The 27,511-nt window shown below is 38.7% G+C and overlaps 1 protein-coding gene across 14 annotated transcripts in view; it reads left to right on the plus strand.

Moving 5' to 3' along the window:
- Positions 1-658: 658 nt before the first annotated feature.
- Positions 659-27,511, plus strand: part of kis (kismet) — a 154,507-nt gene continuing 127,654 nt past the window's right edge. For 6 of the 14 annotated variants that reach the window (XM_067119536.1, XM_067119580.1, XM_067119564.1 and 3 more), the window contains exon 1: positions 843-982. The gene's annotated coding sequence lies outside the window, so the exon portion shown is untranslated. Of the gene's footprint in view, positions 983-1,114; positions 1,366-18,318; positions 18,488-27,511 lie in introns of those variants that run through there. The other 8 variants (XM_067119546.1, XM_067119590.1, XM_067119571.1 and 5 more) reach the window with 3 other exon arrangements.

Raw genomic sequence — 27,511 nt, forward strand, 5'->3', positions numbered from 1 at the left:
TAATTATGTATCTATTCTGATATTCAATTTTTCGGTTTCAGCGGGAGTCATTGCACTGCCTCCTATTCATACTCGAGCAAGATGAAAATGACAGCCAGACTGATTGGTGCCAAAAGTCACCAGCCATGTTTGTTGTCATCCCAGCAGACGACGCTGTAAAACCGTCTGCTTTTGGAGCAATCATATTTTTCGTGATTTCCTATCACAAAATATAACGTCACTAAAACAGCAGTATTTTATGCAAATGAAATTACAATTTCTTGTTTGTTCATGAGATAATCTCGATATATCTCAGGTTACAAGCCTATGGTTCTGCTTTGTCAGTTTTCACTTGGAGCGATAACAAAATTTCGTCTTGCGGATTAAATAAAAAGAATTCATTGTTAGCTTTATAATTTTAGTAAATGTCGATTTTAAAATATTAAATAAATAGAGTTCTGCAGCAATTCCTACACGACAAATTTTCACATCTATTATGAGACTTGATTTGACTCTCTATCGTTGTTCCTCAGTTTTGATTGGATACTGGACAGCAAATCGTTCCTAGAAACCGAGTAAACCTCGTTTCGATTGGCGTTCCCGTAGGGTCCCCGCTCCCCCACACGATCGGCAGTCTCGGCCAATCGCCGTCAGCGACACAAGCCATCTAGGTCATTCTGATTAAAGCCTTGATGAGTTCCAGTATTATTTTCAAGTTTTAAGATTTTTTTGACTCGAATCATTTTAAAATGGAATTTTGCCGCTGGATAAAGACTATAGCTGAGATATTCGTCATATGAAATTATTTGGGGAATGAAAGCGAAATTCGTTCGAGGAATTGTTGTGAGGGATCGATAGAAAACGAGCGATAGAAGGCGTTTGTGACTTTTCCGAAGAGTTTGTAGTATGGCGGGTGAAAAGTAACATCTATCATAGTAGCGGCATCGACATTGTGGAATAATATTGTGTTTTAATATATTTACCTGCCACATGGACGCATTAGGTGAGTATTTCGAGAATAGTTTTGTGTCGGTGAATGTAAGAGAGGGAGAAGCGAGGCTCCTGGAGGCGTGTTTGGCCCTCAGGAGGTCTCGCTGAGCGGTGGTAATAAAGAGCGAGGGTATTGACCATATCAAATACAGCCAAGTCTTAAATGGCGAACAAAGTAAAGTTAGTCACACCGAAGAGAAAATTTTTTCTCTCTTCCGTCCCGTGAGGAGAGCTTTCCCCACTCGCTGCAAGTGTTGTCATTGTCTTGTTGCATTGCTGGTGAGTGCGAGTGAAGAGGAAAGACGATGTTTTCTCGTCGAATTGAGTGGGACCAGCCGGTCGCGTGACATAGAGGCGTAATTGTCAGATGGATTCGAGAGGAGAATCGCCCTTATGGTAGGTGGGCCCAGGGTCGAAAATGTCTTTCCGAGACGATTTGTCTGTTTTTAGCTGAAATATCGTGTTTGGTATTGCATATTTGCGAGAGTTTGTATTATGACGTGTATGAATGACCTATTTTTGAGATTTGTCAATCGGAGAAACCCTGCCGCGACGGTGGGCAAAGGCAGCCAGCCTGATTTTATATAATGGGTTTCCCCATAGCCTTACAGTTGCTTCTATTACAGTCTAAGTTGCTGGATCCTTTTTTTTTTTGCATGTATGGTCAATTTTTATATCATAGATATTGTGTAGGCTCTGCTGATTAGAAAATGAAGGCTAGAACTCGAGCCGAGGCTAGTCAATGGTTTTTTCATGTATAATTTCACTTTTCAAGATGTAGGTCAGCACAAGATTCTTCACTGGCAGAGCTTAGGCCTTTTTATATTATAAATATGGTAATTGGAGAGTTTCTTTCACTGCAACTTCTTAAACTAGAACAGTCTAGGCATGCTAGGTCAAATCAGCCTCATAGCACTGTTCAGCTACAGCTTAAGAAATAAAATGATTAGGCTGGTAAGCTGAAATGTTAACAAACATCTTAAAATTATTTTCTTTGTTTCATAGTATGAAATAGGCTTGGGCTGAAGCTAGGATGTGCTAGGCTATAGGCATACAGTCTGTATGCTAGTCTATCATATTTTAACATAGGTAATTTTTATTTGGGTTGCTTTGTTAGGTAATTTTTATTTGGGTTGCTGTGTTATTAAGTTAAAGGGTTAATTTTAATTGTAACTTTAAGTATAGCTTATTGGATATATTTTAATGTTTTTTGTAGAGAGATTTTACCTCTGTTAGTATGGAACCCATAGTTGTAGCCTAGGTCATTGCAGTTGTAGTTTATTTAGTTAAAAATTTGTCTAGCTTATAGGCCTAGTAGCCCACTTAGAATAGTAGATAGCTAGGCATTTTACCATTTTTTTTTTTTTTTTACATTATTTTTATTCTACAGGAAAGCTCCATGGGGTGTTTTTAGTACCAGTCCCTTAGGGATTTGTGTTAAAACACAGACAAAAGATGGCTAATACCTCAAATTATCCCAGTAAATTTCTTGAATTATGGCACCTGTACGGCATTATACAGTATTCATTCTTTTCTGTATTGTTCAGTCAAATTTTATTAATATTTCCTTGCAGAGCTTGTAGGTAGAATTAACCATTTTAATTTTATTGCTTTGACAAGTCATGGCTTAGCATAGGGTTTAGTTATGTATATTGACTGCCACGAAGGTATTGTTCTTTTTAAGCATGTGCTTGGTTTGTTATCTACGCATCGCTCATTCCGAGGTGCTAGTTACTAAATGTGGTGGAAGCTCCTTGGAATACCTTACTGTAGTTTAACCAGACCACTGAGCTGATTAACAGCTTTCTTAGGGCTGGCCCGAAGGATTGGACTTATTTTACGTGGCTAAGAACCAGTTGGTTACCTAGCAATGGGACCTACAGCTTTTTGTGGAATCTGAACCTTATCACAGCAAGAAATGAATTTGTATCACCAGAAATAAATTCTGCTAATTCCTCATTGGCCAGCCGGAGAATCGAACGCTGGGGCCCAACAGAGTTCTGGCTGAGAACTGTACCCACCCGTCAAATGAGGAACTAGCTCCATGGAATACCGTGTTTAGTACTACCCCTTGGGGATCAAAGTCTTATATACACAGATTTCTGTATTGTGTGGTCGATGAATTATTATATTAATAAACAATATCTTCGTTTGGCCATCTACTGTACTTTACATTTACCATAAGGTGTTTAGTACTAGCACCTCGGATGGGTGACACGTAGGTGATACTGTAAGCCAAAGTAGCACCCCATACATTATCCTATCCTGTAACACTCAAGATAACACAAACCTAATGATGATTACATATTAATTGGAAGCTTAAATAGAACATTTACACTGCACTTGGTCAGTTTATAGAAATCTGCACTTTACTTCTGAAAAGGTAACCTATCAGAAAACTGCCATAATTGTTTTAAATAAACATACATATGAGAAGGCATTTGACAGTGCCCAAAGACAAGTATTAAGGAATGTCTGTGCCACTATGATATTTCACTTAAGTATGTAAAGCTAATAAAAATTGACCCTGAATGAAGTTGAAGGGATCTATTCAAATGAATTTTCACTTATTAGTGGGGTGCTGCTAGGGAATGTTGTTCACCCATACTGTTGCTAGTCTCAGGTTTTCTTATAAAAAAAAGTGGTTGAAGATGGGAGAGAAAGTTTAGATTGAAGTAACAATAGGAAGGTCACTGACTTACAATATGCAGATGAGCCATTTTAATCAGAGCATTACAAGAGTTTTAAGTATGCTTAATGGAATGCATCATTTATATACTGCATATAGAGATATTGGACTTGAAATAAATTTTTAAAATTACTGTAATGAGTCAATAAATAAAAAAATATATAGTAATGAGAATATTGTGTGCACTAGGGGATGAAATAACTAGGTAGGTTGATGGTATTGAAGCTTTCAAATATTTAGGAATGGTTATATTTCATTCAGGTTCTCTTGAGTTGGAAATCACTGAAAGAAAAAAAATGTAAATCAGGCAATTGGCAGGCCTAGTAAGATTTGGAAATCATAGCCTACTGTACATTGAAATTGCTTATGGAAGTAGGATTATACACAAGCCTGGTGCAGTCTCTGTTATTATAGAGACAATCACGGTATGACAATGAAAGTATATCTTAATACCTTTGTCAGTTTGAGAATTAAGCCTTAGGTAAAATTAGTCAGATAGAATGGAGTTAGAAATACCCCCCATAATGCTATAAGGAAATTTACAATAGTTCCATGCATGGAAAGCATTAATACCTATCGGGAAAATTGCATATGTAGATGAGATAATGCTTGAAAGGAGATGGAGGTGGCCTAGATGTGTCCTTTGCACAGCTACTGAGAGAATAGTATGTGATAGTGTTAGCTGAGCTCCTGTGGACACCAGAAGAGTTGAAGACCTAGACCTACTTAGATGAGAACTGTGAAAAGTGATGTTGGTTATGAATGGAGGATTGTTGGTTATATACAGTATATATATTTACATATACGTACTCGCCACATACGTCTTTAATCCGGAAAAATAAAGTGTTCAAGTAATCTGGTAAGTGTGCCATACATAGCAGATGCTGAAACATATGCAGCTGATATCTACCTTTTTAACCTTGCAAGCATGGCTTCTTTGACTCATAGATAACTGACCCATCTTGTTCTGTGCTATACCCTTCTCTTTTCACATGAACATGTAACATTTTTTTCTGTTCTGTATTATTAAGTAGTTTAACTAGACCACAAAGCTGATTTATTTAGCTCTACCTGGACTGTGTGTAAGGTGTTGTTGTTATTAATAACAACATTTAGTGATGTTGAATTACAGCTCCTTAAAAATTTCATTATTGGGTGGGTTGAAAATGGTGGTGGATCTCAAAGTTTTGATTTGTTTCCAATTTGACATTTGTTTGTTATATTTTGGACATTTACACTGTTTTTAACTATTAGCATTACTTTACTGTCTGTACATATAGGACTGGAACATGTTGGCTATTCATGAGATATAGTCGATGTGGGTCACTTTTTTTTTGTTTTACTATCAGCATTCCCCATCGTCTTCCATTTATTAATTGTTCAATTTCATAATTATAATGGGGTTTAAAGATCTTATACGGGACTGTATGTATTCTATACAGTATATCCATTATTAGGTATCAACATATGGTCTTGTCGATTATTGTTATTTGGCTGTTTTATTGGATTAATTTCTTTTAATGCCATCATGGGCAGGAATCCAACATTCTATTCTTATAATTTGTGAAGTGAAAATTGTATTTTGTGCAAGAATATATTTTTTAGATTATATGTAATTTTAAAGTGCGTTTATAGCACTTCTAGAGTTGCTAAAAATTACAACTATGAAGTGGTTTAGCTAATAATTTTAATGGATGATTTTGTTGCATGTAATTCTGCCGTGAAAACTGAAGTGCAGTATTATTAGGCAAGGGAAGCTGGCATCTTTTCTGGGTGATATGGCTGCAGTTCCCAAACCTGACAAAGATGTGGACCCATTACTGTATATTGCTTAGTTTGAACTTTTACATCTTATATGTTCTAGTGCACACATTTGATGTTGAGGGGTATATGGAGAGGTTTAGGTCACTATTTCAAGTGTGCAGAAGTCTGCATCTTATGCATAGTTAAAGGAGTTAGTTTGCTATTGGAGGAATTTTTATAATGGTAATTGGTGATTCAGTAGTTCTGTTGGCTCCAGTTGTGAAAGGTGGCAAGTGATTGTTGTCTCATTTATTTATTTATTTATTTATTTTTTTTTTTTTTTATGAATCACTTGCTTGTATTATTACTCCACTGTGAATTATTACTAAGTCATGTTATTGTTGGAGAATAGGTTGCTACTTTTGGGTTGGATTGGATACGAGAGTTTGGGGAAGATTTAAATGCTCCAGTGTATATTCCTTCGTTATGAATTGGATCTAAACTTCTAAGAGTTTTGTCTGACATCCTTAGTCTAAAATATATGTGATAGTTGCTTGTACAGCAGTTTGTCTGTCGGTTCCCTAGTTTCTGTGAGAATGTGGTGGTATCTAATTTTTTTTTTTTTCCTGATAATTTTTTTGTAGAATATAACACCTATGGTTATTTTGCATGGAGAATTGAAAACCTGATGAGGCAACTGCTATGCCTTGTGTGTGTATGGTTTTTTTTTTTTTTTTTTTTTTTTTTTTTCTCCATGAGAATTGGAAACCTACTGATGAGGCCGATGTGTCTTTTTCTTTTACTAAAGTATTACTGATGATTTGTTTGATGTCTTGTGCTTGAAGCTGCACTGTGTTGTATGTAGCAAAATTGTCCATGTAAATGATTTTATATTCTAACTGTTAGTTGAATATCAATGCCATTTATTGCCTGTGTAAAAAGGATGCTACTAAGAACACTTCCTCATAGAACTACGTTTTTGAGTGTGAAAGTCTTCAAACAAATTACATCGGTTTGCACTATCCCTTAAAGAGACTACATTTCATATCAAAATGCAATACAGTATGGCTGAGCTAGTCTTGCACTAGTGTGTGTTTTTTGTGGCAAATTTTCCCGTTTGGTGTGATTGATATAATTAAACTACTGTACCTCCAAGTTTTTGTTTAGTAATGACTATCATGCACACTTATATGAAGATTATTACATGCAGAGGCCTTATAAAGAGCATTAATGTCAAAAGATAAGTCAGGACAAGTATGTAGGCAACACTTTCTTATAAATTTGTTGTCTTTTTCTTTATGAATGAATGTTCATCATATAATGCTGTACTTAGGTCATAGGTAATAATGAATTGTACAGTATATCATGCACCTATTATAAAGTATTATTATTAACATAAATGCTCTTTAGGTAATAAAGAAAAAAAATGAAACGAACTAATCCAGAGGTGATACCAACCAATAGGTTCCTTCACAATCCTGTACTCCCTGGTTGTCTCAAACTTAAGCCAATTTGTGGGGTAGAAAAATATGTATTAAATCTTAGAATATAATAATATAGCATATATATTAAATATTAGTATATAATAATACACCTTGTAACAGTAAAATCAGATAAAAAAGTGTTTGAATATTAATGTTTTTGAACAGCATTACTCTGCCTAGATTTGAGCTCGGCATTTCCCAGTCCACTGCCTAATGGGAAGTTTATGCTTTTAGATGCAGTAATAGTTTGTGTACAAAATATATATGAAATGACAGGATGCATATAGTGTTGCAGTAATGCAGCGCATGACAAAATTGTTTATAAAATTTTCAAATTTTAAGACATTTTCAAACAGTCTTTCCTGTCACCTCAACATTTGCTGTTGCCAAAGAATTTATATAACCACAATATTTTGATTGTAGACTATTTTACAGTTTTCTTAATTGACTAATGACTTAATTGAAGCCTTGATTAAATATGTAATGTAATTTGTGTACTGATTAACAATTGTTTTAATTGGGTTTTATCATATATGAACATCATCAAAACTTGTGATAACTATACATAAAACAAGAGAGAATGAGCCTTTAAAAAGACACATTTATATAATTGTATGCTGTTACTATTACTGTGATGATAGTTAGGTCATCAAATTAAATTATATATAAGTGTTCTTTCTTCATTGTCATTATACAGTGTATTTAAATTACAAGTTCCTTAAGCAAATGCCTGTCTGCTTGCTCCCTCTTACCCATGTGTTTCTGGTTATTTTATTCCAAATTTAATTTCCCATAAGGAAATATGATTATTATATTTGTCAGTAAATTTAGTATTGCATTATATGTCAGTAAATTTAGTGCATTACATTATTGAAAAAAAGATTCCAACCAATGATATACAATGGCATAAGCTCTAGTAGCTTACGATGGGTTTTGAACAATGCAAGGATCAATGCAAGGATTTCAGAAATTTTGTCATACCACAAAAAATAGTTTTGTTGTAATGCATCTTATTAGCCTTGCACACAAAGGTTTTGATGTAATGTATAGAAATGCATGTGCAACAGGTTGCTATTGTACGATACCAACATGTAATGTGAAGACCTGCGTATGTCTGATCATGCATCACATGGGTTGGTTCTGGATTTCCCAGAGGCTGTTATGTATGCAAGCATGATAGTGCTTTTGCTCACTTTACTATGGTCTCAACTGGTTTGGCTTTTGCTGATCATATAGGGTGTCACAGAAGGGATGATTTGATAATGAACATCATTCTGTTTATGGGTCATCCTCAGTTTCTGGCTCAGTGATCTCATGAGTGATCTCTCATGAGGGAGGATGCTTCTCATGCTGCTGGTTCTATCAGAATTGAAGCTGGCCAAGTTGGTGTGACACAGGTGTCCTATCTGTACCTGATCTCATTGATTGACCTCGCCCTTGGGTGACTCGTGGTGTTTTAGACCAGGTGAACAATCAGACCTCTGGATCAGAGGGTTCTCTGTTGTCTAACAGATTGAGCCAGCTCCTCCCCCCTTGCAACTGATATGCCAAAGGAGATTATGTGACAGGAGAATGCAGAGATGATTATCCTGTAGTTAGAATTATCAGGCTTTGGACTTACGAACAACCTCCCTGTGAAGAGAGAGAGACTGACAGGAAGGTACAGTACAGCCTTTTCGTCAAGGGAGCCAATTCCCATGGCCTCCCTCCTGGCAGCATTGTGGCTTGACCTCTGGTTGAATTTTCTAACATGCCATCATTGGTGTCTCATCTGAGGATGAGACGGCAAAGTTTAGGAGGTTGGTGGGGTCAGGGGCTGACTTTCTCCTCACATCAGAGTGCCTAGCCTTTGGCAAACTTTGTCTTTAAAAAAAAAAAATAAGACATGGTGTCTTATTTCTTCTCAAGACAGGTTTTTGACTCAGTCTTTTGCTGTGTAATGTCTGGATCTGGGAACTTACGTACTCTCTCAGAAGAGTAAGGTAAAGGTGCCAATGAAAAATTGACAAACTAGCAGCTGGGTCTCATCCATTGTGCACACCTTGAAACCCTCAGTATTGACAAGAACCATGGTCACTCTGTATCTGGCATTGGTAGGCCCTCCCCTCTGTGACAGTGACATGTGGAACCCAGACCATTACTTGTTAGGAGGGACAAGGAAACCCCCCCCCCCAACCCAGTCCAGGAAGAGGTAAAGGGAGGAAGAAAGGAGGGGATGCTGAGGTTGTGATTCCCCCTTTCCAGTCACTTTAACTAGGGGGGAAATGTAGCAGGGACCTTGGTAGTAATTGTCTATTGGTGTGGCTACATTTCGTGTTCCAGTATTATTCCTGGTTTTTCTTTGATCTGACCCTATTGGCAGAGGTGAAGAGTATATTGGAGAACATTCTGTAAGTTGTGGACAACCAGTATCTGGGTTTTAGTCTCCACTTTCTGGTGGAGTAGGTAGCTTTCGAGGAGTCATCAGTCCCTCTCTGTTGAACAATTTTGTCCTACAAACTGCTTGAGGAATGAAACGGCATGTTCTGAGTTGGATTTCATCAGAGAGGGTGGTGACTTCATGCTTACTGTGGACTTGAAGGCTGCTTACTGTTAAGTTCTTGTCCATTACTTTAGGAATTACGTCCGCTTTGTCTGCAGCAGAACTTGGTTTGCCTGGTCTAGCTCTTGGCTTTTGTTTAGTAACAGCCCCTCAGGTTGCCACCCTGGTGTTGGGTATCCTCAAGTGATCTCCCTCCCATCACATACGCTTCAGTGGGGAGGTGAAGGATGACTTTGGTGGCTGGACAACAGGAATCTTACCAGAGATGGTTCTGTTCTTGAATGCATTGAAGGAGTGGTGGTGTTCTGCTTCTCCATGCCAAATTCTTGGGCAGGCCTGGAAGACAACTTCTGACACTTTTGGGACAGCCTGGATGTTTGTGTTTCCTCCAGTCAGTCTGTTCTGCTGATTGATACTGACTGTTGGCTCAGAATAACTTTGGTAGCTCCTTCTTGGCCTCTTGCTGAGAGGCTTCCTAATTGGCAGGCTCTCTTGTTAGAGGTGCTGAGAGTGATTCCCCCTGTGACCTACTCTGCTTAGTCAGCCACTCAGCTCCCAACGAGAGATAAGTTTTTAGGTTTTATAGCTTGGATATTTTGGTGGTGGTGATATGGACAAGCAGCTTTTATGCTTGGTGCTAACCTGTAGGTACTATGTAAGAAGACCTGGCTTCTTGGGCCAGAGTGTCAGTGCTGCTGCTTCAGTACTGACTGGCACAGGGATGGTGTCCAGGAATTTTTTTTTTTTTTGCTGCTTTAGTACTGACAGGCACAGGGTGGTGTCCAGGAACTTTGTTTTTTCCTGGCTTTGTACTCTAATCAAACAGGCATACAACTTATAACGTATATGGCAAAGCGGATAGTTGTAAAGTTCAGGTAAGAGCTCACAAAGTTGGCTATGGGACCTTCCTTTGCATTTCTGAGTAACCTTTTCAGTAGCGCAGGTAATGAGGGCAGGTTTCTGTAGGTGTGACTACCTTATTCTACTTGAAGGACATTTCCTACAAATCCCTGGATACCCTCTTCATAAGATCTATGGTGGCTGCTCAACAGGTTGTGCTGTCACCCAGTCTTTTGAAGTAAAGCATTTCACTTGAGTTAATTGGAGGTTGTAAGGCCAAGGTTGAATGGTGGACTGAGTGGTTCCTTTCTTCTCTCCTCCCTATGCAAGGCAGCATGTTGGGCAGAGTATGAGGTGGAAGAGGCACAGAAAAAGATCTTACATGTATCATTATCACATGTACTTACTGTACAGAAATAAAGACGCAAGTTTCTCGCACACAAAAGGATGGTTGGCTTCAGAGGAAATGTAGACTTTGATGACTCATTCCTATTTTTTTTAAATGTATATAATCAAGGATGAACTTCCCTTAGAGACAGCCTCCACAGTATTAGCCATTTCATATAGCTATACAGAAGGCTTATTAGCTGCTTGCCAAACCACTCTATATGCACAGCATCAGTGGACGCATATTAATCTGTTGTCTTCCATTGCTCTACAAGTACTAATACCAAATTTTGCAAACCTTCAGTCCTTTTTTTTTTTTTCTTTGTAGGAACTACACAGAGTTTCATTGACCATGTACTCCCTTGCCTTAAATTTCATTTTTAGAGGAATGATGACTCCTCAGTAACCAAATACACTACAACTTTTGTTTTTAAGGATTCAGCCAAATCTTTGCTTTTAGGGGCTTTCCCAAACCTTTGCTTCTAGGGACTTTCCCAAGCTTTTGCTTTTCTTGTTCTTTCTTTCCTTTACCTATGATTCAGCTCACTGTTGAATTATATTTGCACCATAATCTTGGTTTTATTTTTATTGTATTATACCTCCACATCATTATTCTTGCTACAAGGTATCTGCCTACTCCCTCCTCCACCCACATTTTCACCAGTCACTGCTGTTTATAGTCACATCAGTTAACCTAGCATGTGTCAATTACTTCATAATTTATTCACAGTTCCCCTTATATAGCAGATTTCAATAAAAATGTATCATGATCATGGATATGTAGGCACCTTAGTTTTAGATCCACATTGACTCCCAGCCAATAAATTTCTTTATAAACTAAAATGAGCTTGCTCAGCATAACATCTTGGAATAATTTAAAATGGATTACATTACTTGTACACCGCATATCTCAACACCTTTCATATTTCATCGTTTTTAATGTGTTTAATAAGCTGTTTGGTTACATGTATGCTGTATAGATAATTGTGCCGATGCAAATACGAACCTGAACTTTCATATGGACTTTCTTGTGCAAGGTGATATGCCTCCCTTCATAGTTATGGTCTCTCCCAGTCAGGGAGAGCAAGGTCCAAAGAAAAGGTTAGGTTAGGTTATCTTATGTTATGTTATGTTAGCTAATTTAACATCTTTGGACCTTGTCGAGCAGAGATGGTGGTTTATTGGTTCACACAATGGAAAAATAAGGCTTGCTTAGGTCACAAGTGACTTTTAGACTTACTTTTTTTTTTTTAAGTTTTTTTTTGACATTTGAAATGCACCTTGTGCGAGAAACTCCAATTATGAAAGTGTAGGGTCGGATCATAGGAAAAATACAAGTTACTTTTAAAATATGGTATTTTTCCTACTTTCAAATTCCTCAGACATTTGTATTATAAACTACTGATCCACACATCTTCCTCTTAACTGGTCACACCTTACCAGCCCTTGTCATGTTTTCTCAGTCAAGAACTACAAATTCCCCTCCCAAACTATACTAAGTAATGTCTTGCCCTTGTAGTTCTTTCATTCTCATTGCCTTAACCCTCATACAGGACAAGAAAATGATTGTTCTCATTACCCGTTTCTTTAGAACCTTTTCCTTGCCTAGATATACGTTACACATTCCAGTCAATCTCTCATCACGCTTGTAATACTGTTAATCCATGTGTATTTTTCTTTAACATCCCCAACAATCGGTTTTACAGGCTTTTTTAAATTATTACTTTTACCCCTGTCTTCTCATGAAACATGTCTGCTCTCTCTCTTTCTCTATCTCCATGGTTAATATCTCTTCAAATTGCCATGGACCTTCATTCTCTCTATAGTAATGAAGGTACCTTCATTATTGTAACAAATTACAATTAGACCACTTGACCACATACAGACTTGATTTTTTTTTTTTTGCTTGAGGGGTGATGGAGGAAAGTCAAGTTGGCACTGTTAAATAGCTAGGTGGAAAGAGACCAGAGGAAATGGACCAAAAGTACTGTTAGACAGAAAACGTTGCAGCTAGGGTGTGATGGATGCTGCAAAAAACTTTTAACACTATTTTAAAGTTTGCCCCCACTTAAAATGGCACTCCTTAGAGCACTAACTACATATTTTCTCACACTACTTATTTCGTAATCCCACAGCTTTGCTCTTTAGGTTAATTTTTTTTTTATACTTATTTACTATACCTGCTAGCAGCCCCCGTATTGTGGGAGCAGTTATTTACTATACCTACTAGCAGCCCCCGTATTGTGGGAGCAGTAACCCCAGGTATGAAATTTATATAGTATTTTTGTTTTACGTCATAGCCAGTTTCTCTCACTACGTCGAGTCAAGAGGAAAACAGACAGGTCACATCCAGATTCATTTAACCTCAAAAAACCCTCATAGCACTTGTGTCATGCAGCCTTCACAGAAGTTTCCTCAGCAGCAAATGGGTTCTCCCATAACACGTACTTCTTGGAAACTTGAGACCTTACTGTTACTCCTACCATTTTTAGTAATTTGATGTTTAATAGCTTGGGTTCTTGATAATCATTATCAAAATTAGGCAGCATTCATCTGAAGTAAGCCAAAAGGCCGTCCACTCAAAAGATTAGACAGTAGTGCTAACGTGGAATATTTTAAGACGCAAGTCTAGTAACATCATTTGCTGGAATTCATGTTTTTTTGTAGATTACCCTGCCCTCCCTCATCTTGCGTGTGAAAGAGAGAACAGTAAGACTTGTTTGAATTTACCCTTCATAAGCTACTTAGAAACATCAGACAAGGGAGTATAGTTGTTTTACGCCAGTTAGTGCATTTGGCATTCATTTGAATAGCTAGTTTATAGCCAATGAGAAAAAGTCACAGTGCTGTACAAATTAAGAGAAAGGTCACAGTGCTGTACAAATTAAAAGAAACAAACGGAGAAAGAATCTATAAACTTCAAGTAACACCTTATTCAGATCAACTATAACCTGAGGGCTAGTCTGTGCCAGTCTATTCCAAACCTTGTTGCGGCACCTGGTATGAGTGCAGTCATCGGCATGTTTGTCTGAACTGTAACCCCATAAATGTATCTTTTTTTTGAGTGAGCAAAATGTCCTGGTCAGGATGATTGTTACGATTAAAAAGTTTTTACTGATCAGTCAAGGTACTTAAGTATATTAGTAAACTATTTCATGGAAACAAAAAAGATAGTAAAGCATTCATTTGGTCAACGGCTACTCTGAAGTCAGTGTAGGCTATGAAATACAGGAAAGCAAGCATCTTGCATCATTGCAGTACAGATGAATAGACGCATACTATCTTAAAACTGCATACAGAACGAGTTCATAGCCAGGCAAGAGTTCAAAAACAGAAATAACTTTAGAAGGGGAAGAACGGGACTATTTACATTTCATGTATTCTACTACGATTATTAAATTCTGTCTTGTATTTTCAAATGCATTTGTGGCTGGTTTACAAGGCAAGAAGTACCTTGTCCGGGTTAAACTATCTCCTGAAATTTTATTCAGTGGTATGACCTAGAACCAAATGCAGTTGAAGCCTGATGACTGAAGAATGACGGTAGTAAAATAGAATTAAGTATGCTGCAGTACTGCATTTAGTCTCTGGTGTACCTTCGATTGATTGCTTCCTCTTGGCATATTGATGAAATCTCGATGCTTTCTTTTCTAAAAAGCACATATTGTATAGCCTCTTAGAGTACTTCACCTAAAATCACTGTAGTAGAGATATATGTATTTGGTGATCGTTTGACACAATGCTCTTTCCTGCACAAACTTGTCGCCAATGCCGTGGCTTTTCTCTGAGCCTTTCCGTGGTAAATGGTGGCTTTGACCTGTAAAAATTTTATGTACAGCGTCTAAGCATAGCCTGCAAGCACTCTTCACAGTACTGTTTGTGGTCATTGTCATGGTTTACATTAAAGGAACGTCTTTCAGAAGTCAGTTGGTGTCTGCTTGTATCCAGAATTTGAATCATTATAATATTATTATTCAGTAGATGATACCTATTCATGTGGAACAAGTCCACAGGGGCCGTTAACTTGAAATTCGAGCTTACAAAGAATATGGTGGTCATAAGGAAGAAGTAGAGGACATAAATGAATCGCAGAAAGATCCCACTTCTTAAAGAAAAAATATAGAGTAATAGATAACACTATTGAAATGCAAGAAGAATAGTATTAGGGTGGTAATTCATTGCATTTTTGCTTGAACTTCTGAAGTTCTAATTGCTCGACATCCTCTGGGGGGCTATTCCACAGTCCAACAGTTGGAGGAATAAAGGACTTCTGGAATTGAGAAGTTCGACAGCGAGGCACATTTACTGCATGTTGGTGCTGATGTCCAGCGAGTCTGGTTGCTCTCGGCACTATGGGATCAGGGATCAGTTGTGATTGTAAAAATCGCTGTTGAAATACAACTTATGAAAAGTGTCAAGAGACCAATTTGTTGATGGCTCAAGTTAAAACTGCTACTGCAGTATTAGGAAACAAACCCACCACCACGACAACTCTATCCAAAGAGATGGCAGAAGCAGACATCCACGCCGGAGAACAGTATTCCAGCAAAGAAGTATAAATGGCCTAAAACACGTTGCATTGATATTTTATTACTCATAAAAATATGAGGCCTTACAAACAATACCTAATTTTCGCACGGCGTTTGCTGAAACTTAATTCATTAGATGTTTATCAAAAGTTAGATGCGAGTCGAAAGGTCAGTTTTGTAGAAATGCACTTAGCCATGACAGCATTTTCGATATTTGCAACCACAGGTCTTGGCCATGACAGCATTTTCAATATTTGCAACCACAGGTCTTTAAGTATTCCAGGGTTAGCCATAGTTATATCATAATTAATAATAATGAAATGGCTTTCAGGTTTTAGGATATGTTGAGTAATGAACATACAGTTAAATTGATTATTTGGAATTGCCATATATATATATATATATATATATATTATATATATATATATATATATAATAATATATATATAATAATATATATATATATATAATATATATATATATATAATATATATATATATATATATATATATATATATATATATATCAGTACAACAACAGGAGAACAATGCAAGTACAGTATTTATTAGAATATAGCAGGTTGGATTAAAATTTGAACTGCGGTCTTTTCGTTTTTCTATCTTAACTATCAAGCGCAACATTTTGAGTGGCCTGTTTTTTCGTTTAAACGTATGATCAGGACAAATTATTTTGGGAAAGATTCCACTGCAGTAATTTCTATCGGATAATTGAAGAGTCCTACGGGATTCTGCATATAACAAATTTGTTTCATGCTTGTGTATAGTTCCGCATCTCTTAGCTATAGCCACTCAAAAAAATACCATGAGGTGGTCTGAACATTTATGCTTTACCCAGACACTACAGTTGAAATTGGGCAACTATATTTTGAATATCACGAAAAGAATGTGGGTGGATTCACGGTAATATAGATACTTTTCGAAGCATGCTTAAGAAGTTAATGGCATATAGGTGTGTTCATTAATATTTTCCACCTACTGTATGTTAATCATTTCAACATTACAGAAAAATTAAATGACACCAAAAATGTTCCCAAGTGTTGGGGGGCGGGGGGTGAGTGACAAGATTTGTTTTATTGTAAGGTATGTTTGCCATTGCATGCCAGCTCTGATGCAAGCGTATTTGAGTATGGTAACTTGCATCCTTTCGTGAACGCAAATTACGCCCCCCCCAAAATGTGGCAATTGTTAATATAAATCCAGTTGTTGATATTATTTCCTTGAGCCCCGAGTATTCCATGAAGCAGGTATAGTTTGGTTTATTTGTTTATTTTTTAACCGCGTTTTGTGATTAATTTCTTCAGGATATAAATATTGTTTTTGAAAAACAAGTACCATGGTCTACAGTATAAAATTAGTTACCACATGAAACCATTGTTTCTGCCGAAGCCCAAACGTAGTACACGTTTGGATCCAGACTTCGACAGAACGAACGGAAGATCGTTTTCGAGGTTCTTCTGATAGATGGAGGGAGGGATAGGATGGGAGGGCAAGTAATGCTAAGGGCATAGCCCAAGTGAGTGTGTTTGTGTGTGCGCGCGCGCGCGTAGCTTGGCGACGTTGTTGTTGTTGATGGGTGGAGGATCTATGGTGTGTTCCTTCAATTTTTGGAGTCTAGCGGGAAATGGATGATTCCATAGAAGAGGGAAAGGCCGTATGCTATGAACGTTGTTTTGTTTCCCATCACGAGAAAGTGAGGGTGGGTCAAGGTAGTGAATTATTTGTATAATAATCAAATGGTTTGGGGAATTTAGGGAAGACGGCGATAGGCTCCGCTGGCGGTGGGTGGGTTTGCAGGAAGAACCCAAGAGGAAGACTGTTTTTATTTAGGTTCTTGCCCGGAGTACGGTTTGCTGATGTGGCCACCCGCAGTATTAGAGGAAAAGTACTGTAGGCCTAGAATAAAGGAATTGGAAGGCAAAGCGATCATTTACCATCACGAAAGGGGCTGAGGTCCTTATTTGTTGCATGGTTTGTATCAAGGTCTGACGGGTTATTTTTTTTTATTAAAGGCGTATTTCATATTTGTTTGCTGTAATCACATTGTGATTCCAAAGTAATTTGTAAGACTAACCAACGCTGATCATGAGAACAAGAGGAAAGGGAAGAAAATTTGTCAAGACCGCATTCGTGGCATGGACTGTGCTTTGGTCGGATGAGGGCGATGTGGATTTTTCTTTCATTTTGTATCCTTCGCAAGCACCGAAACCGTTGGAGATTTCCGGAAGTGACCTTGGTCTCCCATGGAATCGGTTATAGGCTAAGTCTACGCCGATTTTCCCCCTCTTGTCGATGGCGTTCACTGACTGATCCGTGTTGTGTAGGCTTCCGTCGTATGAAAATGGCGAGTTTTTGTTAGTTTTATGACGAGCTAGTAGTGGGTGTTGAGCAGGGCAGGCGGCAGTGGTCTTCAAATTAGAGAAATAATAGCATCTAGATATTATGCGGCTGTTCAACGACCCAGCCAGGCAGGCAGGCAGGCCGGGCGTTCTGGGGAGTTGGGGATTGTCTGGTGGGGTTGACGGGATGGGATCACATAGGAGGGACGGCGGTGGTGGTGGTAGTAAGGTATCGACTAGGGTTATTTTTACCGAGGCTAGCTGTGTTTTATGGCGTTCGATTCGTAGGTTGTAACCGATTTGCCTATACGCTTCTAACCATTCGTATGGCTTTACGGAGTCCGTTGCATTTACTAGAAGAATTTTATCAAATTCGCCATATTATGAGGAGAGTTTGACAGTGGCAAGAAGGTCAGATGTGCTTCTGCTGCTGCTCCTGCCGCCCCGCCGCCGCTGCTGCTGCTGCTGCTGCAGGGAAAAATCCGGGTGTATAAAGAGTAACGGTAGAGATGGCAACACCGCCTTTCTGGGTCCCCTCCTCCTCCCCACATTTGCTGCCCTCCCGGCGTGCTCTGCCCCTCTTTCTACTCCCCATCTCACCCTTTCCCCCCTTCTTCAGTTCCCCTCTTCTCTCGTTTCCTCCTTGCTGTCCCCTTCCTCTTGCGCTCTCTCGCTCTCTCTCCCACTTTACTCCTCCCCGGGGTCCCTATGTAGGGAGCCTCATCCTCTCCCCTCCCTCTCTCTCTTGCCTCTTTTCTCTCTAGCGCTCTCAAAGCCCCGTATTCCTCCTAATATCTCAGATGGGCCACGCCGCTCAAAGCTCTGTTGGGTAGTGTAGTGTTGGTAGTGGTGGTAGCTGTGTTTGTCGTTTTGTGATGGTGTAGTTTATATTGTTAGTATGGTGTGTCATGATGGCAACAGCACCTTCTCCAGGACCAGCACTGATCGGTGAGTGTGGCATAACCCCCCCTGAAAACCTCTTCTTCCTCTTCCTCCATCTCTTCTCAGCGCATTCAACCCGCCTTCTCATTCTCTTCTAGTACAACTTCCATCTTCCCTCGAGTTACCACAGTCCAAGGAACAAGAACCGACCGCTTTGCACCATACTCTCGAAAGCTGCTGTATTTTTTTTCTATGTATATTTCTCGGGTTCCCTCTGCAATGTGTTTTTGTGAAAGCGGGGGCGGTGTTGGTTGTGAATGAGTCTGGCAGCAGGGTTGTGATGGTGGTCTAGGGTTTGTGGGTTACGGCAGTTTTGTCGCCTCCACCAGCAGAAGCAGCAGCACTGCCACCAGAGCCAGGCCTTCCTGCCTTTCCCTTCCCCCTCCCACAACTCCCACCTTCCCCTACTAGTTACCCGCCTCCCCTCCCCTCCCCGCTACATCCCTGAACCCGACACTCACCTCACAACCCTCACCTACAGTTTCTCCCATTTGTGGGTTTCTCTCTCTTTCTCTCCTTCCTAAGGATCCCTCCCTTGCTAGGTTACGTCTCTCTCTCTCTCTCTCTCTCTCTCTCTCTCTGATGAAACTACTTTCAGGGTTGAAAATCCAATAAACCTCTCTGTTTTCAGAGCATGAGAGTGGTAAAATTCTCTCTCTCTCTCTCTCTCTCTCTCTCTCTCTCTCTCTCTCTCTCTCTCTCTCTCTCTCTCTCTCTGACAAAACTACTTTGCGGGACGTAAATTCAATAGAAGTCTCTTTTTTCAGGAAACACGAAATTGATAAAATTCTCTCTCTCTCTCTCTCTCTCTCTCTCTCTCTCTCTCTCTCTCTCTCTCTCTCTCTCTCTCTCTCTCTCTCTCTCTCAGGCTGGAGTTTTTCATTTTGTCAATCGTATTAGTTGTATTACTCATTCAGTTCTAATGTGCTCAACTTATTTTGATTTATGCTGCTTTGGTTGGTATTGGCTGGTTTAATTCGCTATGTTTCTTAATAGAATATAGTAAATTCCAGGGTAAATCACTCTTCAGGCTTTAAGTTACTTTTATCTGTAAGGTTTTTTTTATTCGTCTTTGTGTCTCGTGTTTGCTCAGTTTCGATTAGTTTTGTCTCGCATCTTACCTCAGGTTATTGATTTTCATAAGGTATAATCCCATATATAATTTTTCTTTGTTTCTAATACTTGGCCTGCACTGTAGGTGTACTGAGAGCAGTTATAAGTATGTAAGAATTATACAGATGTTAGTAGTTGAAAATCTTATCAGTGCCCATGTCGCTATTGTGACTGTTCTGGTTTTGAGGGCGGTTGAAGAACCTATGGCTTATTTAGACGAAAGAAATCACGTGAAACTTGAATGATTAGAAATAAACTTTTGTTATTGAGGGAATAAGACTTTCGTGTGCATATTCGTAGAAATGTATCTTTTATGGTCCTAGATTCGTAAGATTAATCTAACCTGTTTTGTCATTGTCCGAATGAAGTCTATGGCCTTTTGAAGAAACAAAGCTTCCTTGCTTTCTCTTGTCTTCGATAGAATGGTGTGTCTGTGGTCCTTTTTATTTTCTCTTTTTGTTGGAAATGCGTGTCCATGGCCCGTCCTACTTTATCAGAACAGGGTTCATGTACCTTATTGAAGTGAAGTTTCCGTGGCTCCTCTGCCTCATCAAGAATGAAGTCTCGATGGCGCTTCTGTCTCACTAAGAAGTGTCCATGGCTCTTCTGTCACAAAATGGATGTTTCCAACCGTTATTTGTATGTAGGAACAAACATTGCCTTCATGATTGTTGTTTGAATGAATGACCCTTTTGTCTTTGGAAAAAGAAAACTGTTGTATGTTTTTGAAATAAAGTTTCCGTGATATTTTTTTCTGTTCAGTTGAGTATATCTGTGGCACCTCGTGTCCTTTAAAGAGCAAGATATTAGCCTCCTTTTTTTGGTGGGATGGGGATTCCATGGCTTTTTTTTTAGAACAGGGTTCTTAACTACTTTTATCGTTGAATATAGACAGTCTGATATCAAAGGAATAAGCTCCCATCCTTTCATAGTCTTGAGTTTCGAATACCCTTGTGTCATTGTAAGAACAAAGTATCCTTGTTAGAATGAATTTTTTTTTTTTTATAATTTTTATTCTAACTTGTTTTCATGTTGGAATTAAGTTTACATAACCTTTTCCACTGTAGAAACAATGCAATTTTGCATTTTTTTTCAAATTAGCATTGAAGTTCTGATAGTTATTTGACCTTTATGTAATACAAAAAACGTCCTTGCTTCTTATCATTTTTGGAAAGCAAGTTCATGGTGTGTGTGTTGAGGTTGGAATTAAGCTTTCTTGCCATTTCATTGTTGGAACTTGGAATTCACATGGCCACTTTTATTGTTGCATAAGAAAAAGGCTTCATCTTTTGCTGTCACTGAAAATATAGATCTAGTATTATTGAGAACTGGATTTCTTAACATTTATCTCGTTTGCTTTACACCTTAATGGTATTAAAGTACCAACTCATATTGTTTCACTTGAAATGTAACTTCCAACCATTTTTTGTGTAGGATTGGAAAACGTACATTTTGTTTTACAAGATTTTATTTACTTTGTGGCAGGTTCTCAGAGGAATCAGCCTTTTCCCCCCATTAGAGTTGAGTAAGGGTTTTTTTTTTATCAGTTTTCATTTAATTGAATGATGACATTTTTCCTCCTTGTTTTAGTGTGTAATATAGCCATTGCATCTCGTGAGATAGGAGCTTCCTATTTGACAGTATTGAACTTCCTTTTGTGTCCAGAACTTAAACTTAAACTGGCTCTGTATTTCTATAGTGTGAGGACTACATGGTTTTTTGTGTATGGTGAAGACTCCCAATAGAATTGAGGCTATTGTTATTCCACATTGAAAGGTTGAATCTTTCTCAGTGAAAGTTTTGTGAATTTGAGCTGCTGTAGCTGTGAGTGGTTAGTCATTTTTCTGTGAGTAACTGGTGCTGCATCGGCCCATTTCAGTGAGTAATTAGAGCTGCTTTGGCACATTAATGCGAGATGGAACTTTTCCCTACTTAAAATTACAGTACAGTAATTGGAATTTGTGGACTTTTCCTACAAGGAATCGGTGTTGGCTGTGAGCAGTTAAGAGTTACTTTGCCTTTTCTTGAAGGGTTTTGGGGTTACTTTTAACTTTTCCTGGGAGTGGTGGTTGTTTTGACGTTTTAATGGAGCTACCTTGTCCTCATCCTGGGATTGGTTTCCTTACGATGTGTAGGAGTTTCAGAATCCTTATGCTGAGTGATTGGAACTAGTTTTTTACTTTCCTGTGTGATTAGAGCTTCTTTGCTTAAACTGTGTAATTGGAGCTTTGTATTTCTTCTGTTAGGAATTAGAGCTTTTTGGTCTCTTTGTGAGAGTGATTAGAGCCCCTTTGTCCTTCTTTTTATGTGTGACAGGTGCTTCCTTGGCCTTTTCCAGAGAATAATTTGAAGCTGCTTTGACTTTTCCTGCTAGTGATTGGAACTGCTTTGGCTTTTCGGTAAAGTAGCAATAGTAGTAGTTATTGTTGTTTAAGCTGGCTGTATGCCAGCACAGGCTCTTGCTGATGTGGGTCTGGTTTGGAGCCTTGCTGTTGTGGGTTCAGAGCATCAGTGACCTACTCTGAATGATTGTAGCCTCATTTGCCTTTTCTTTGAAGTAGTTGGAACCTCCTATGATTTTCCTGCTACTGGTCAAAGCCCCATTTGTCTTAACTTCGAGTGGTTGGAGCCCAATTTACCTTTCCCTCTAAGTGATTGGAGCCCAATTTTCCTTTCCCTCCAAGTGGTTGGAGCCCAATTTTCCTTTTAATGTGAGCAGCTGGAACCTGATTGCCTTTTCTTGAGGATGATTGAGCTGCATTTGCCTTTTCCTATTAGTGGTTGGAGCCCAGTTATACTTATCCAGTAAATGGCTTGAACCCTGTTTGCCTTTTCTTGAGGATAATGGTTGGAGCTCTGTTTGCCCTTTCCAGCGAGACATTGGAGCTTTGTTTGCCCTTTCTTGTGAGTGGTTGGAGCCCTGTTTATGTTTGCCTGTGAGTGGTTAAAGACTCGTTTGCCCTCGGGAGAGTGGAGCTCCAGAAATGTTGGCCTTTTTGTGTGAGTGATTAGAGCTCTTTAGTTCTTCTTGTTTCTGTGAGTGACAGGTGCTTCTTTGGCCTTTTCCAGTGAATAATTTGAAGCTTCTTTGACCTTTCCTTGTTAGTGATTGGAACTGCTTTGGCTCTTCAGTAAAGTAGTAGTAGCAGTACTAGTAGTAGTTATGACCAATTAAGCTGGCTGTATCACAGGCTCTTGCTCATGTGGGTCTGATTTGGAGCCTTGACCTACTCTGAATGATTGTAGCCTCATTTGCCTGGTCAAAGCCCTATATGCCTTTCCTCTAAGTGGTTGGAGCCCAATTTTCCTTTCCCTCTAAGTGGTTGGAGCCCAATTTTCCTTCTCCTGTGGGCAGCTGGAACTCCGATTGCCTTCTCTTGAGGATGATTGAGCCACATTTGCCTTTTCCTATTAGTAGTTGGAACCCAGTTTTACTTCTCCGGTAGTGGCTGGAACCCTGTTTGCCTTTTTTTGAGGATGATGGTTGGAGCTCTGTTTGCCTTTTCTTGAGGATGGTGGTTGGAGCTCTGTCTTTTGTTGAGGATGATGGTTGTAGCTCTGTTTGCCCTTTCCTGTGAGCCAGTGGAGCTTTGCCCTCTCCTGTGAGTGGTTGGAACCCTGTTTACCGTTGCCTGTGAGTGGTTGGAGACTCATTTGCCTCTGGAGAGTGGAGCCCCAGAAATGTCGAGTTGGGGTAAGGGGGCATGGATTTTGCCTCTGGGGAGATTGAAGCCTTTTTGGGTTTGTTTCTTTTTGAAGGAGGGTTTTGAGGGGGGGACATTTGCCTTCTGTGAATTTTGGAGCCTCATTTTGCATTTGCTTTAAGTGTAGGGAACCTCATTTGCCATTTCTTTTGAATGATTGGAGTCTAGTTTGCTTTTACATATGAGTATTTGGAGCCTTGATAGCCTTGTACTGTGAATATATGGAGTCTTTTTTTTTGTTTTGTAGTGCTTGCTTTTCCTTTGTTTTCTGAGATTATTGCCCCATTTTCTGTGAATTTGTAGTCATATTCACATTTTCCTGTGAGAATTTGGGCTTGTTGGCCTTTTCCTTGCATTTGGAGTAGTCTGCTTTTTTCTCTGTTTTAACCTTTGTGATTTGAGTCTCATTTACTTTTTCCTGATGGTGTTTGGAGCCTCATTTGCCTTGATCTTTGATTGTTTTGAAGCTAATTCTCTCTCTCTCTCTCTCTCTCTCTCTCTCTCTCTCTCTCTCTCTCTCTCTCTCTCTCGAGTGGTTAGAGTAATGTCTTTGGTTTTTTCTGTTAGTGGTGTCACTGTGCTTTTTTCCCTTCAGGTGATTGGAGTTTTGTAGATATTTTCTCATAAGTAAGTGGAGCCTCTTTGTCCTTTTCCTGTGTGTGACTGTTGCAGTTTTGATCTTTTAGTGAATATGTGAGCTTTGGCATTTTCTACAAGTGACTGGAGCCACTCCATTTAAGGGACAGGAACAGTTATCCTTTTGCTCTGTGAATTTGGGGGAACCATGTTAATCTTTGCCTGTAGGTGATGGCAGTTTAATGTTTTAGCGGTGCTGGAGTATTTTAGTCCTTATTCAGTGATTAAGTGTGTGTTAGTCCCTTTTGAGTGATTGGAGTATTTATTGTATTTTATGAATGTCGTTGAATGTAGGATTTTTTTAATGTCGGTGATTGTAGTATTTTATGAATGCCAGTGATTGTAGTATTTTATGAATGTCAGAGATTGTAGTATTTTATAACTGCTTGTAAGTGATTAGAGTATTTTAGACTAATCAAGGAGTTGGAGTAATTGAGGTCTTAATGAACCATTTAAATCTTATCTGTTTGTGATAAGGCCATTCTAGATCCTTCTCTTTAGAAAGTGGAGCTGCTTTAACTTTTTTTTTAAGTTTTAGTGAATGATTGGTGTTTTTTTAGCTGTTTTCTATGAATGATTGGAGCTTGTGTGTTCTTGCAAGCAAGAGTTCAGAGTTTTTCCTTTTTGCAGGTAATTGGAGCTGTTTTAGGATTTTTGGGAATTGGAGCTTCGTTGTATTTTCCCATGAGCTAAGGCACTGAATGGCCTCCTTATCTCCAGCAGTAGGCTATATGGCCTAGATTCCACACATTCATTTTCATGAGAGTAATAGGAACTTCTTTGGTCTGGTTGAGGTTTTTTTATGAGGGATTGGGCTCTCTTTCCTCTTTTCCTCCAAATGCTTGGAATTGCTGTGGGCAATTCAGGGTGAATAGATCATCTTTGCAGTTCTATTTTTGAGTGATTAGAGCTTCTGGAAGTATTGTTTTGAACAGTAGATGCAGTGTTTGGCATGTGCTTTGCAGTAATGCAGAGACCACCTTTGGCTTTCCTGTGATGGCTGAGTCTCTGGGAGATCCTGTGACAGGTGGGGCCTCTTCAGGCATTCCTGTAACAGCTGGAGCCTCATCAGGCTTTCCTGTGAGTGACTGGAGTCTTTATTTAAAAAAAAAAAAAAAAAAATTTTAACTTTTGAGTGAATGGAGCCTCTAGGCTTTGTACGTGATTGGAATCCTCTCATGTTTTTTCTCTTAGTGATAGAAGATCCTTCAGGTGTTTCTGTAATTGGAGCTCAGTCTTTTTTGTGAGAGATTGTATCCTAAGTGGTTGTAACAAATTTGGAACTTTGGGTAAGTGATTGTGTCCTTTATAGGGGTTTATCTTAAGATTGGTACCATGATGGGCTGTTCCGGAGTGGTGAGTAAGTGACTGTGTCCTTTATAGGGGTTTATCTTGAGATTGGTACCCTGATGGGCTGTTCCGGAGTGATTGTTTCCTCTCTGGGCTTATTCTGTGAGACACTTTTTATGCTTTTCCTGTTAGTGATTGTGAGTTTGCTCTCTTCTCATGACTTGTATGGCTTCTTTGCTTTTATCTGTGGGTGATTGGAACTTCATTTTCCATTTTATTTAAGTGATTTGAGCCCATTTATGCATTTGCTGTTTCCTCTGGAGTTTTGGAGCCTTGATAATTTCTTGAATAATTGGAGTTTTTTTTTTTCTGTGAGAGTTACTGGGGCTGCTTTGGTTTTCTTTGATGAGTAATTAAAACTATTTTGGAGTTTGTAGTCCTGTGGGTGTTGTTTTTGTTATCCCAGCATGAATATATCAGTCTGAACAGGCAAATATTACATGTTCAAGAAAGTTTGTGTTTTGGATCATTCTCTTTACCTAGGTGGGATGGCTATGGTACTACTCTGGCACCAAGTAAAGATCTGGACTTAGTCATGATCTGACAACTTAATGTGGTCTACTCATGTTGTCAGAATTTTGGCAAATTGTCATAGACAGCATGGTTATTAATATTTTTTTTTAGGAAGCTTTCAATGCCATGTACATACTATTAATGACTGTGATTAGACCAGTCATAGACTAATGCTCCCAATGGTGGTCCCATCCTGCACATCTTACCCTGCTGTACTGTGCTAGGTCATGCTGATCCAGTGTAGGCATAACACTAAAATTGTGTACTTTTACAAACACGCCAATTAAATGTCAGATGCAATTACTAATATCAAAGTCCACATGCAATGGCCTCAACAAAGTAATCTCTATCCCCTGTTGGTGGATCCAATCATCAGGTAGAACTTCTCATGATTTTGAGTGATTGATTGCAAAGGAAACCCAACTATATCTTATGGTTAAAATAATTATCAAATCATGACATTCCAAAATTCTTCAAGTAAGTAATCACTTGTCCACTATAATCAGACAGTGAAAGCTGCCCTGCAGTCACACTGTACTATATCACTAACATCCCTCTTTATTAAAATTTTGTAGTAAATTGTAAAAAAGCAATGGCCAGACATTTGACTTGTAAATTATCTCCTCTCTACCAACCAATATGACTATATACAAGGGAGGTGTACTGTATCTCAACTAATCAACCAAGCAGTAAAAGGTTTTTTGCAAAGTTTATCACTTCATAGTATGCCACAGACTCTCAGAAAAACAGATAGGTGGCCCTGTAGGAACCTTGCTACACAGTTTCTTCTCACACTAGCATTTTTAAGTTTCAGATAATGACCATTATCCAAACCAGCCTGAGTCATATTAGGTTTTCTCAAGGAATTATTCCTGGTTCGTTATTGTTAATGATAAGAGATACTTATAACAACCTGCAAAGATTGTCTATCTCTTATTTGCCAATGACTTGTATACCAGCATATGGTCTCAAGAAATTGAACAGTTTCAAAACCAACTACAGTTAGTTTAGTCTTTTTGTTGTAAATAGACTGCTAAGAGTGCATGGATACTGAAACTTATTCAGAAAGATACCATGTATGTATTTATGGGTGATGTTGATTAGACCAGTTATAGACTGCTTGCTCACCAGTTTGATCTCCACACCCAACTAATGATGGTTGGGATGTGTATTACACAGTTAAAAAAAAAGGTTAAGTTGAATGACCCTCCTTAATATGCTAGACTGAAGGCACTGAAACTAAGCATCCACCATTGGCATGTATGCCAATCAAAGAGGGTTTACTTCCAAATCTGGCAACACCCATGAAAACTGGAAACCTTTCTCTCCAATTCCACCACACTCCTAGAACTAGTGTCAGATGCTGTGCCTCGACCTACTCAATAACTTGGCTGTTATTGCTTGTAAAACATTAATTGTAAAAGGGGCCTCTAATTTGTAGAATTGACTGCTTTACCTTATTGTGGCTTTTATGAATCAACTCGTAAAAATTTAAGCATAAGTCAGCAAGTTCCAGATGAGCCAAGATGCAATAACACTTTTCTGGGCCCTGTCTTCAATCCTAAAGTCAGATCCAAAATCATTGCTGTCAGTAACTGTAGTATTGTAGCATTTAAGGTCACACAGGATGGGTTAGGCAAGGTATTCTCTTGCCAATTTTCAATCTCAGACTGAACATAAGAAACGATTGGGTGTATTCATAAAATCTAGTATG

The sequence above is a fragment of the Macrobrachium rosenbergii genome, chromosome 2 (assembly GCF_040412425.1).
Source record: "Macrobrachium rosenbergii isolate ZJJX-2024 chromosome 2, ASM4041242v1, whole genome shotgun sequence".
NCBI classification, from domain to species: Eukaryota; Metazoa; Arthropoda; class Malacostraca; order Decapoda; family Palaemonidae; genus Macrobrachium; species Macrobrachium rosenbergii.